The 13435-nt window shown below is 43.1% G+C and overlaps 1 non-coding gene and 1 pseudogene across 1 annotated transcript; one reads left to right on the top strand and one right to left on the bottom strand.

Annotated features, from left to right (window-relative positions):
* The first annotated feature begins 829 nt into the window (after positions 1-829).
* LOC120099484 (small nucleolar RNA SNORA17) lies at positions 830-965 on the top strand. The gene has a single exon (XR_015647218.1). It is a non-coding gene; the product is annotated as a small nucleolar RNA SNORA17 (small nucleolar RNA).
* A 3075-nt stretch (positions 966-4040) lies between these two features.
* On the bottom strand, positions 4041-5162 carry Sf3a2-ps2 (splicing factor 3A subunit 2, pseudogene 2; annotated as a pseudogene).
* Between the last annotated feature and the right edge of the window lie 8273 nt (positions 5163-13435).

Here is a 13435-nt window from a genome sequence, read left to right as displayed (position 1 = left end):
GGACCTTAGGTTTGAGCCCACACACCACACATACACACATACACACAGAGGGGGAGGGGTAGGGAGAGGGAAAGAGAAGACTGAATTGGGTCAGGGAGTCTACATAACCTTGTGTTCCAGCTTAACAGTTCTATCCCTCTCAGGCTTGTCATGAAGCTCGAAGAACACACATGAACACACATGTGATACTTGTGACATCTTAGTAACAATAAACAGTCATGTCTTGCTTAACAACTCTGTTTATTAGATACATGCACATAGCTACACGGTTCTTTTTGTGGGTTTTTTTCCTTTTCTTGGTTTTGGTTTTTTGAGACAAGGTTTCATTGTGTAACAGCCCTGGCTGTCCTGGATCTGGCCATATAGACCACACTGGCCTTGAACTCACAGCTACATCTGCCTCCCAAGCACTAAGGTTAAAGGCGTGTGCAGCCATACGGGGCTCCATCTTCATAGTTCTTATTTTGATTTTTAGAGGCCACTTCAGATGCTTCAAATATTTCTCTTTTTATTTGGCTACCAAGAAAATTAGTAAACTACCTCGAAAAGACTTAGATCTTCATTTGGAGAAAGATGCCATTTTGAAGATAAAATTAGAAAAGCTATTATATGAAACGTGATTGCTAGAACTAATTTAATATTAGTGGCAGGGTGAGATAAAGCTGCAAATTATTAATCATGAAACCTGGACTCTACTCCTGGCTTTGCTACTAAGTTAAATTGAAACACATAAAAATCATTTTCCTCTGTGTTTCAATTTTCCCATCTGGAAATAAGATTGGACCACATGGCTTAGCATTAAAGGCATGAGGAGTTAAAAAAAAAAAGCCCTGCCCCTGGAGGCATTGCACATGTGACTGCTGTGTCATATGTGTGTCTGTAGGTGGCAGAGAGGAGAGAGGCTATGTCTGTCTATGCTCAGCGTTCTGACCTATGGACATCTGAATGGTTAGTAGCCTAACATTTCCCGGAAGAAAAAAAAAGGGGGAGCCTGAGATGACCACCACTGCAGTGCCAGGTAGGCCTGGATGGGCTCTCGGGATGGTAAGCAAGTCTGAAACTAGAAAAACCCCCACTGGGCCACAGGGCCCAGGCAGGAGTAAGCCAGAGACAGATGATCACTCGGGTGGGCCGGCGGTAGAGGAGCAAGCCTGGTACCATGGGGTCCAAACAGGGAGCTAGCCTGAGATGAACAGCAGTCTGGTATACCTCAGGCCTGAGGATGGGGCAGACCATGCTCGAGATGACCCCTGTCTGGTGGGGCATTGCACTCCTAAGATCGCTCCTGAAATTACCCTAGACACTCAGAGACTCTGGATGCCACTAAGAGGAGCAAGCAAATGGTGGAGAAATGAGAGAGAAAAAGAAGCAGAAGCATGTGAACTTAATGAAGAGAGGCAGAACTGGAGACTTGAGGGTAGTGAGGGACAGCCAGATGTGAGTAGCCAGTGATGCCACCTGGGACCATGGTGAAGTCCTGGCCTATGCTGACACTGGGTGCCACGTCTGGGTCCGTGGCTCTGCAGAAGCAAGGGTCTGTTGCCACCAAAGGCCGGGCAGATATCCCTGGTCTGGGATGCTACTGGGGACATGAGGATACCTGAGGGCTGTGTAGAACTGACCCCATCATGGGAGAGCTGGCCCTAGAGGCATGAGAACCTTGCCCGTAGCCAACCACAGTACCTGGAAGAGTGGGCCCTGCACATTATGGAAGTTTCAGGTTAGCCAGCCTCAAGGGTATGAGTGTGGGAGAGCTGGCCCTGCCTCTTGTCTGCTATGTAGCAGTGTTCCCCATCCTCGCCCCTTGCCATCTAGGACAAGTGGGAGAGCTGGCACTGGGGTCATGAGAAAAAGAGAGCTAGTCTTGCCCCAGACCTGGTGCAGTACTCAGGAGAAAAGGCCCAGTACTGTGCCTGGGCAGCATAGTAGATCTGGCCTTGGCTGTAGTGGTTACAAGTGACCCTGGCCCAAGGGTGTAAGCACAGGAGAGCCAGCTCTGCCGCTTGTTTGCTGGGAGGTGGCTCAGATGAGGGAGAGACATTCTCTTTCCTTCCCTCCCTCATTCCTCACCATCTGTGGCAGATGAAAACTCTTCCCTGGATTATGAGAATGGCAGAACTGGCCATGTCCCTCACTGACTGCAGCACTCAGGAGAGCAGGTCCTGGACCTTGCCTACGTATCACAGCAGGATAGAGTTGGCCCTGGTTGCACAGATTACAGAGAAACTGGCCACAAGAACATGAGAGCCAATGTGATTACCATCTCTGATAACTCTCAGGCCCAGATCCAAGGCTTTCAGTTGGTCCACCCCAACATTTACCCCATCGATGCTGGAGTGCACGAAGGGGCCAGTTCTATAGATCCAAAACTACAGGATCTCCATGACACAGGGCAACAGAGGGATATTCAAGGGGTCCCTGTGAGGTTCCAATATTGATAGAGCAGCAGAAGCCAGAGACCTCATACCAGACCAATGACTCATTGCAATGAACATTTGCAAGTAAAGAAGTGTGGACAAAAAGGAATACTGTGGACACACTGACACGCTACAGCGCCCACGAGTTTTTTTTTTTATTGAGGGGGGTTGCAAGGGTGAAGGGCAGGTTTGCAGGGAGGGGAAGATGAGTGGGATTGGGGTGCATAATGTGAACTTCACACACACACACGCACACAAACACACACACACACACACAAGTTTGAAAAATCTTTTTTAAAAAAAGAGCATGAAATATGAAATGACATACTGGATTTTAATACAAGCTTCTCTTGCTAGCAAGATTTACCTCAATTTCCCAACATGTAACACGTGTGTGTGTGTGTGTGTGTGTGTGTGTGTGTGTGTGTGAGAGAGAGAGAGAGAGAGAGAGAGAGAGAGAAAGAGAGAGAGAGAAATGTGTGTATATATATAATGCCTCTTTCATAGGACTTAAGTAATAACTGAGATAATGCATATAAAACATTTAAAATGCTAACTGCTACATTTATAAATGCCCAATAAATACTATTGTATTAAAGGGTCCCTCCTACAATTTAAAACCCATGATCTATTATCTAAGCTGCTGTGGCTGAATTGGAATTCACTGATGCTACAATAGATGTTTGTTCTTTATTTGATTAACTCAACAAATTGAGATTGAGTACCTCCTACGTTTCAGCAACGCTAGGTACCGAAGATGAAATGACTGTCAAAATAGAATTTTGTCTCTCCTCATAAAAAAATCATACAAGCACTTTGTCTGTGAATGTATAATTTAAAAATAAAATAGGGACCCTAAAGTAAGAGGACATACTTCTATGAAAAGCACAAAGAAAATTGACCCAGCAGTTGAGAGCATGTACTGCTCTTCTAGAGGACGACGGGAATTCAATTCACAGCATTCATGGTGGGCAGTGCATAACCAATGCTCTCTTTCTGCACCCCCGTTTTGCACTTACGCATGTGGTATATGCAAACAGAGAGACATACACACACATTTTTTTATTAAAAAAAACGTGGTCTGTAAAGATCAATAGGATTTACTCAGGTGAATAAAATGGGGACATGTGGTCTTTTGGCAGGAGGAAGCATTTGAAACTACAGAGATCTAACATGCAGAAGACAAAAGGTTGAGTTTGACTGTGTACAACTTTATAAATAGTTTAAATAAAGAACTCATTGAACAGAAGCACGCACAATGAATTTCAACACAAGCAGGAATGTAAAAAGTAAGCTTCGTTATCCTTATCCCTTCTCTTTAATTTATATATTAAATAGAAATGCCCTCTGTGTCTTTTCTCAGAAATATAGCAGTGTTGTATTATACAAGTATGATCCTCTCATAAAATTCAGACAGACATTACTTGTACATGGCTTCGAAATAACCTCAATAGATCTAATTTCTACCTTCTAAAAGTTGGATTTCCAAGACTCCTTCTAGCCCAGGCATTTTTTAATAACCATAAAACACATAACCACGTAATGTACAGTGGCTAATATCACTTTAACTTAGCATGCTTCAACTTAACCCAAAACTTAAGATATTTAAAATAGGAATGTTTTTCATAATTCCTTCAGTGTTAGATAGGAAGCCAACTCATCATTTTCCGTTTCATAAAATGCCCTCAGAAAACTATTAGGAATTGCTGGTGGGTGCACACCTGGAGCTGGTGAGTGCACTCCAGGGGCTGGGGGATGACCTCAGGAACTGGATCCCAGATGGTGGATGGACCACTGGTGCTGGGGGTGTACCCTAGGAGCTTGGGAATGGACTCCAGATGTAGGTGGGTGTAATACTGGGGTTGGGGGTGCACTCCAGGAGGTGGTGGGGCATTTGGGGAGGTCCAGGGGGCCCAGAGGGAGCAGGCCCAGTGGGAGCATAGGAAGAAGAAGCAGGCCACCAGGTGGAGGTGGGGCCAAGGCTTCAGGGAGTGATGGACAAGGAGTCAGTTCATTCATGAGTGGGGGTGGGGGCTGCTTGATGCCTGGGGATCCTGCTGGGAGGCTGGGAGGGGTCCGGGGCTTCTTCATCCTAAAATGGAACTGAAGAAAAAACTGCTTGGTCTCTCGGCACCAGTGGGTCCAAAACTTGCCCTCAGCCTTGTCAATCTCCCGGCTCAACACCTTGAAGTCAATGGTCTCATAGGGCTCAGCAGCCATGAGCACATACTACCAGCGGTGGTTCAGGGGCTTGACCCCTCTGCTCATAGTCAGACATGAAGCAGTGGCGTAGCATGATGCCCTCTGCAATCTCAGGGTAGTCAATCTGGAACAGCAGGCTCTGCTGGCCCATCTCTGTGTCCCTCTGGTTGGCCACTTTGTAGCTAGGGCGGCCAACCTTCACAAATTTCTTCACTTTCATCTTGACCTTCACGGGTGCAGGCTGGGCGGGGGGGGGGGACTTCTTTGACCTCCTTGGCAGCTCGCCTTGACAGCCTGGCCAAGGTAGTTGGATGTTTCTTCCCTTGGGTATGGACCAGGTAGCTCCCCTCAATGTTAAGCAGAGTCCGGTAGAGTTTGCACTCACAGGATCCAGGTTGTTCTTCATGAAATATGGGTCCTTGTTGATGTTGATGGTTTCCAGGGCCAGTTGCCTGCAGGCGCTCTCTCTGCTCTCTCCAGCCGGATTGCTCTCAAAGGAGGAGGCTACGCCCCCACTCCTCCAGGTCGGTGCTGAAAGTCCATGATACAGGCCTGGGTGCTTTAGGGGACAGGAAGAAACCAGCACCAAGGCTTCGCTACCTGAGCTTTTCCTCTGCCTTAATTTATTTGTTTTGATTTTTTGTTTTGTTTTGTTTTTTACTTATTCACTTTAGATTGTACTTACTGCCCCCTCACACTCACCCCTCTCCCACAATCCTTCCCCTATCCCTTCCCCTTCTCCTCTGAGAGGGTGAGGGCCCCTGAGTATCCCCTCACCCTAACACTTCAAGTCTCTGCAGGGCTAGACGCATCCTCTCCCACTGAGACCAAATAAAGCAGCCCAGCTAGAAGAACATATCCTACAGACAGGCAACAGCTTTTGGGATAGCCCCCACTCCAGTGGTTCCAGACCCACATGAAGATAGAGCTGCACATCTGCCACATATGTGCTGGGAGGCCTAGGTCCAGCCCATGTTCTTTGGTTGGTGGTTCAGGGTCTGAGAGTCCCAAGGGTCCAGATTAGTTGACTCTCTTGGTCTTTCTGTGGAGTTCCTATTCCCTTCCTCCTATTCTTCCATAAGAATCCCCTGCTCCAGCCACTGTTTGTCTGTGGGTGTCTGAATCTCTGAGTCAGGTGCTGGGTGGACCCTCTCAGAGGACAACATGCTCCTGCCTACAAGCATAACAGAGTTTTATTAATAGTGATAGGTATTGGTTCTTGCCCATGGGATGTGTCTCAAGTTGGGCCTGTTATTAGTTGACCATTCCCTCAGTCTCTGCTCCATCTCTCATGCATGCATTTCTTGGGGCATTTGCAGGATGAGTCAGAGACCTGGGATAAGGGAGATGCCCAAGAATCAATAGGGGTGGCCTTATCTGCGACTCACTACATTGGGGATATGGAACATGAAGCTTCTTGTACTTTATAAGCACCTCCTTCTTTAGGTTAGGAAATTTTTCTTCTACGATTTTATTGAAAATATTTTCTAGGCCTTTGAGCTTGGAATTTTCTTCCTCTATTTCTATCATTCTTAGGTTTGGGTTTTTTTTCCATAGTGCCCTATATTTCGTGGGTGTTTTGTGTCAGGAATTTTTAACCAAAGTATCTATTTCATCCATCATAGCTTCAGTGCTTGAGGTTCTCTCTTTCATCTCTTGCTTTCTATTGACGATGCTTGCATCTGTGGTTCCTGTTCATGTACCTAGATTTTCCATTTCCAGAATTCCATTGATTTGTGTTTCTTTAATCCTTCTATTTCCATCTTCAGGTCTTGAACAGTTTTATTCATTTCCTTCACTTGTTGTTGTTTTTTCCTTCTCATTAAGGGATTTATTAATTTCCTCCAATTGTTTGTTTGTATTTTCCTCAATTTCCATAAAAAATATTCATTTCCTCCTTTAGGACTTCAATCATCTTCATAAAGTTTGTTTTAAGTTATTTTTCTTATGCTTCTGTTGTTCTGGAATATTCGGGAATTGATGTAGTAGGATAGCTGGATTCTGGTGGTGACATTATGCCTTGCCTGTTGTTTCTTGTGTTTCCCATAGGGCCTATGACTTATCTATCAATGGGTTCTTGGCCCTTTAATGGTGCCAAACATAAATTCCATACTGTGCAGTGAGCCTTCAATCTAGTTATAAAGTGATTTGTTACTCTAATATTTGTGCCACTATTGCAACAGTGGGGATATCTTGTCAGCCCACTTTCTATTGTAGCTGCTGGAATCACATCTGAGAAAGATTGCTATTTTATCCCTCTAATAGCATGCACAGGGCCTTCCAGCACTATAAACGCTATTTAGTAGGAATGATGCTTGCAGATTAATGCCACTTTGATGTTTATGTCTGGAAGGTTCAGTGTCACCCTATACAATAAGGTGACTCCATTTAAATTCTTCGTGCGTGTGTGTGTGTGTGTGTGTGTGTGTGCGCATGCATGGTCCCCATACCCCATCCTTCTGCTGACTAGATTTTTGTCAACTAGCCATGAGATAGCTACAAGGAAAGGAGAACCTCAACTGAGAAAATGCTTCAGTCAGATTGCCCTGTAGGCAACTTTGTGTCTCATTGTCCTGATTAATGGTTGATGTGGAATGGCCCATCTCACTGTGGGCAGTGCCACCCATGGGCAGGTAGGTAGTCTTCATCAGACTGAGTAAGCCTTGGCCATCAAACCAGTAAAATTATTACTGCATGGTCTCAAAGTTCCTACCTCCAACTTCTTGCCTTGAGGTCCCCCTACCTTAATCCTTCCTGATCCATATTTCTGCCTCCCCTTCAATCTTTCTACCCCCTCTTCTGCAATAATTCCTGAGACTTCGTTTTAGGAGTTGTATTGCATCCATTTTTGTTGTTCTCTGAATTTGTACAAGTTGTAGACTTCCATGACAGTCTTCTGCACAAAGAAGCTTCTTTGGTGAAGCAGAAAAGCTACACTTGCCTGTAGCTATGAGGAAAACTGTTTAGGATGCAGTCAGATATACTGGTTTAGAAATGTGGCAGTAGTAGATTCACCTCTAGAGTTCATGACCTCTCCAGCCATAGATAGGTACTTTTTTTTTACAACACCAGGTATAAATCCCCTACTATTGAGTGTACTTTAATTCCAGTTAGACAGCTGTTGCTTACTTGGAGTTATACATGCTGCTACTGCACCCTTCAGCATGTCTTGCCATGTTGGTCACTGTTACTCATATGCTTTACAACTGGGCAGGACTGCTGGCTGCTCTTGTTCTTCGGCAGCTTGCACAGATAGCATTTTCAGATACTATAAGAGTTAGTTCTCAGAAAAGAGCTTTCCAGGTGCGTTTCAACTCAATTCCTTTAAGTCCTATGTCCAAAGTGTGTGGTATCTGCAGCAATAGTCTTACATTCAGATTATGAGAGACAACCAAGGACAACCAATAGCCTGTGTCATTTGGGGAGTCTCTTGGACTCCCCAACCAATAACTTGAAAGAAGACTTTCCATCCCTGGCACTAAAGGTTTTTGTTAGCTAGTCCATGGTTCTTCAGTGTCCGGGAGCATTATCACTCCAAAAGGAACAACTAAATTGAACACACACACACACACACACACACACACACACACATACACACACATACACACACACATACACACACATACACACACATACACACATACACACACACTTATATAATACTGTATATGCATTTTAGGTAGACACAAAATGTTTTCCTGTGATTTTTTCAAACATCCCTAGTGTTTTTTAGCCTTCCTCCCTCACCCTCTCCATATTGTTCTTCCCTTTCCCGGTAAATCTTCTCTGTTTTCCCATTTCCCCTTTTATAGCACCTATGTCCTGACATTCCTTACTTTCTTTTTTTTTTTTTTGTGAGTTGTTTAACTCTTTTTTTTTTTTATTAACTTGAGTATTTCTTATATACATTTCGAGTGTTATTCCCTTTCCTGGTTTCCGGGCAAACATCCCCCTCCCCCCTCCCCTTCCTTATGGGTGTTCCCCTCCCAACCCTCCCCCCATTGCCGCCCTCCCCCCATAGACTAGTTCACTGGGGGTTCAGTCTTAGCAGGACCCAGGGCTTCCCCTTCCACTGGTGCTCTTACTAGGATATTCATTGCTACCTATGGGGTCAGAGTCCAGGGTCAGTCCATGTATAGTCTTTAGGTAGTGGCTTAGTCCCTGGAAGCTCTGATTGCTTGGCATTGTTGTACTTTTGGGGTCTCGAGCCCCTTCAAGCTCTTCCAGTTCTTTCTCTGATTCCTTCAATAGGGGACCTATTCTCAGTTCAGTGGTTTGCTGCTGGCATTCGCCTCTGTATTTGCTGTATTCTGGCTGTGTCTCTCAGGAGAGATCTACATCCGGCTCCTGTCGGTCTGCACTTCTTTGCTTCATCCATCTTGTCTAATTGGGTGGCTGTATATGTATGGGCCACATGTGGGGCAGGCTCTGAATGGGTGTTCCTTCAGTCTCTGTTTTAATCTTTGCCTCTTCCTTCCCTGCCAAGGGTATTCTTTTTCCTCATTTAAAGAAGGAGTGAAGCATTCACATTTTGATCATTCGTTTTGAGTTTCGTTTGTTCTAGGGATCTAGGGTAATTCAAGCATTTGGGCTAATAGCCACTTATCAATGAGTGCATACCATGTATGTCTTTCTGTGATTGGGTTAGCTCACTCAGGATGATATTTTCCAGTTCCAACCATTTGCCTACGAATTTCATAAACTCGTTGTTTTTGATAGCTGAGTAATATTCCATTGTGTAGATGTACCACATTTTCTGTATCCATTCCTCTGTTGAAGGGCATCTGGGTTCTTTCCAGTTTCTGGCTATTATAAATAAGGCTGCGATGAACATAGTGGAGCACGTGTCTCTTTTATATGTTGAGGCATCTTTTGGGTATATGCCCAAGAGAGGTATAGCTGGATCCTCAGGCAGTTCAATGTCCAATTTTCTGAGGAACCTCCAGACTGATTTCCAGAATGGTTTTACCAGTCTGCAATCCCACCAACAATGGAGGAGTGTTCCTCTTTCTCCACATCCTCGCCAGCATCTGCTGTCACCTGAGTTTTTGATCTTAGCCATTCTCACTGGTGTGAGGTGAAATCTCAGGGTTGTTTTGATTTGCATTTCCCTTATGACTAAAGATGCATTTCCCTTATGACTAAAGATCCTTACTTTCTTATAGCTTTATTTTCCTGGCTTCTATAGTAACTCCAGGTTGTATACTCACATCTAACGACTTAAAGCAAGGATCACAAGAGAAAGTGTCGTTTTTCTCTTTCTGAGTGTGGGTCAATTTCCATCGCTATGATATATATATTCTAGTTGTGTCCGTTGACCTGAAATTCTCATGATTTCATTTTTTTCTTTACATCTGGGCAGTGTTCTACTTTGTATGTGTACTATAGTTCCATTATCCATTCATTAATTGAAGGACATTTAGGTTGTTTCCATTTCCATTGTGAACAGAGCAGGAATGATCATGACTAAGCAAATATCTGTGAAGCAAAATTTCAAGTCCATTGGGCAGATGCCAAAGAGCTGGGTCATGTGGTAGATCTATTTTTAGCTTTTAGAGTATTCTCCATTGAAGATTTTTGGTTAGTCTCTAGCTTAAGAACCAGTATTACGGCCTCAGGTGGGGTTTTTTTTATTTATTACTCTTTTATTTTGGAGGCCATATCTTGCTAAGTAGCCCAAGCTAGGCTCAAGCTTGCTATACAGATGCTGGACAGGTTGGCAGGATGCTAGGATGGAAAGGGAAGGAAGATCCCAACCTTTGAGAAGGAAAATAAAGAAATTGGAGTATTAGCAGAATGGAGATGGGGGAAGAAAGATTTTCTTCCCTTAAGATTATGTTATATGTTGTATGGGTTTAGGAATGACAATAATTTTTACACTGTGTTGGTGAGTATTCTTAAAGAGCTCATTATAGAGTTCAACACCGAAATGGCACAACATAATGTCAATTGGAAGACAAGGTCAAGTGCAAATTGAAGATATTGTCTTCTTGATTCTGTGGTGTTTACGACTCTAATTAGTCGTATGAATCTGGGAGAATGGAGGCTATAAATGGGGTGGACTACTGTCTCGGCAAATAGGCAACTTTATTCAGAGCCTCCGAGTATTTATACTCTGAAATTAAGATGAGTCATGAGACTAAAATGTACAAGCCACACATGGCAAAGCCATGTTTCCCACAGAGGCATATAAGCAAATAGCAATGTGCAGCTGTGATGAATAATCTGAAGGGAGCTCAATCCTGTCCTCTACAGCTGGGAGGGGCATGAAAACATGGTTCAAGAATGATTCCATGTTTTTGAAGAAACTCAGGTCAGAAGACTCTTGGTTTCCTGGAATTTTCTCAGAAGCACCCAGAACCCCCCTCACATGAATTCATTCTTGTACTGTATTCCCACACACACACACACACACACACACCCCTTTTTACTTTTTAATAGCAGGAGATCCAGGGTGGTTTTGATTTGAGATGTACAAAAATCTGATTATCACTTGATGCATGACTGTCCTATAAGCAAGTAAATTATAAACATAATGAATAGTATTAGAACAGTAGCAGCGTTGTCTAATGCTCTGCCACCAAGGACAAATATCCAAACTATGACCAATACTATTGATGTCATTATTATATTGATCAGAAAAATCTAGAGAATAGCATGAAAGGAGACCCATATGATTAGTAGTTTCTAGTATCTTGTAGAACACAAGCTGATATTTGCCTTTAATAGGAATATAAGTATCATGATGTCTATGCAAATGGAAAGTGATTCAAATCCCAATGAAAATTAAATGCAGTCCCTTATCTAGATGAATGAATGAGTCTATTAAAGACCCGAGGTCCAGCTGTAAACACTGCATTATTAGTAAAAATAACTTCTCCCTTGGTGTACAGGACCATGACTTGGCCTAGGGTGGGGCAGCCTTGACTTCTGATGCTATGGTAGCTCCTTTGCCCTTAGCCAGAGATTTGGTATCTTTCTGGTGAATTACACTGTCTCTTCACCCTCTGCCATCATCCTTGATGACCTGGGGCCGGAAGAGCCAAAGAGGAATCCATAATGTTTCAGTGGATCTAACTACAATGACAGACATATACCTTATTCACAATTTTCTTTTGGAGAAATAAAAATAGGGCAGGTTAATGCATCAGCTTACTTATTTCCTTCTGCAATAAAATGAGGGAGGTTAAAGTACACAAGTATAAGTCTATTGATGAAAATAATCCTACAACATAAGCAGAATCTGAAACGATATTTAAGGGTCTATGAATTAACCATAATAAAAAATTAGAACAACCAGTTCTACCTGTTCGGATGAGGAAAAACAAGTTTTTTTTTGTTTTTTGGTTTTTTTTTTTTGAAAAACAAGTTTTAATAGATTGATCAGTATCTGGACCTATACCATTGGATGAGCCATCAATAAAATAAGTATTGGTCTCTGGAATGGAAGAAGGTTGAACAATTTTTATAATCACAAATACATTTCATATGAGAAAATCCTGAAGCTTACTAGCTGGATGAAGCAGAAATTTCTGGTTTCTTTGGACACTCGGTTGCATCATGTGATGTTTTTCTAGAAGCTGTTTTATGAGAGGATTTTTTGCTGAAGCAGACGTGTGGAAGGATGTTTTGCTAAAAGCAGACACGTGGTGTTTCTCTGGAGGCAGCCTGGAAAAAAAAAGACGTGATATTTTGCTAGAGCGGATGCTTGAGAGAACACATGATGTTTGGGAAGGATATAAGTATAGCCCAACCAACAGTGGACAAGGCTGGATGGTGTTGGTAGCCTTACCATTCTTTACTGGTCATCGCTGGGCTTTGCTGACATTTTCTTCACTGACAAGACTGGATGATATTGAGAGAAATGCACCAAAAAACTTCTGGTGGTGTCCCATTCGGGCCAATTGGTAGAGCCTTGCAGTATCTGGATCGACCTGCCATTGTTAATTTGTGAATTGTGTTTATGAATGGATAAGGCTGCACCTACTGCTTCATGGGAACTGAACTGCTGATATCCTGACAACACAGACTGGATTTGCTCCAAAGAACTATTTCTAAACAGGTCCACATCCTTTGCTCTATCAACCTTCCCTTTCCACTGCCTCTGGAGGGTGGTGGGCTAGAAGGGAGGTTAAAGCATTTAAGAACCCTTACTAAAAGTATGTTTTGAACAATCTAAGCCTACAGCTGGATAATGATTTTCTCTCCTTCCACTGTTTCAAACCAAGTTTGAAAATCCATAGAGTTTTGTGATGTTCTTGAAAACCGACTGCAAGTTAAGAGTAAAATAATACAACAACGATCAAATCCTGTAAGTGTTGATATCAGGTCATCCCCTGATTTACTAATTAAACAAGGAGAGTAGGATAAGAAGTTAGTATTTCATGGCCCTTATGATGTAAATAAATCCATCCCAAAAAATGTATTCTCTCATGCCATCATACCTTTAGGAGACAATTTAGTGGGGAAAATACGATACACAAATGCTTCGTTTAGTCTGGACTGCTAAACAAATTCCTGACCTGCCCTAGCTTGCCTTGGTTATAAAGTTAGCTTTTTCATAAGCTTTCCTAAATACCCATCAAAAAGCAGAGAGTGTTCAAGATTAGATTGATTATCAAATTCCTCACCCAGTGCTTCAGGGTCATTCTCCGGCTATCGAGGATACTATCTACAAGAGGCTCCAGGTAGGAAGCTGAGGGAGTCATCACTGGTATTGCTGCTTTTCCTTTTGATTTTGCCTCCTTTACCATTTTTAAGGGTTAAATTATCCAGGATTCTGAAATTATTAGACAACAATGGCCTGAAAGCATTTG

Source organism: Rattus norvegicus, chromosome X (assembly GCF_021556685.1).
Source record: "Rattus norvegicus strain SHRSP/BbbUtx chromosome X, alternate assembly SHRSP_T2T, whole genome shotgun sequence".
NCBI lineage: Eukaryota > Metazoa > Chordata > Mammalia > Rodentia > Muridae > Rattus > Rattus norvegicus.
This window is presented reverse-complemented; position numbering and strand designations above follow the sequence as displayed.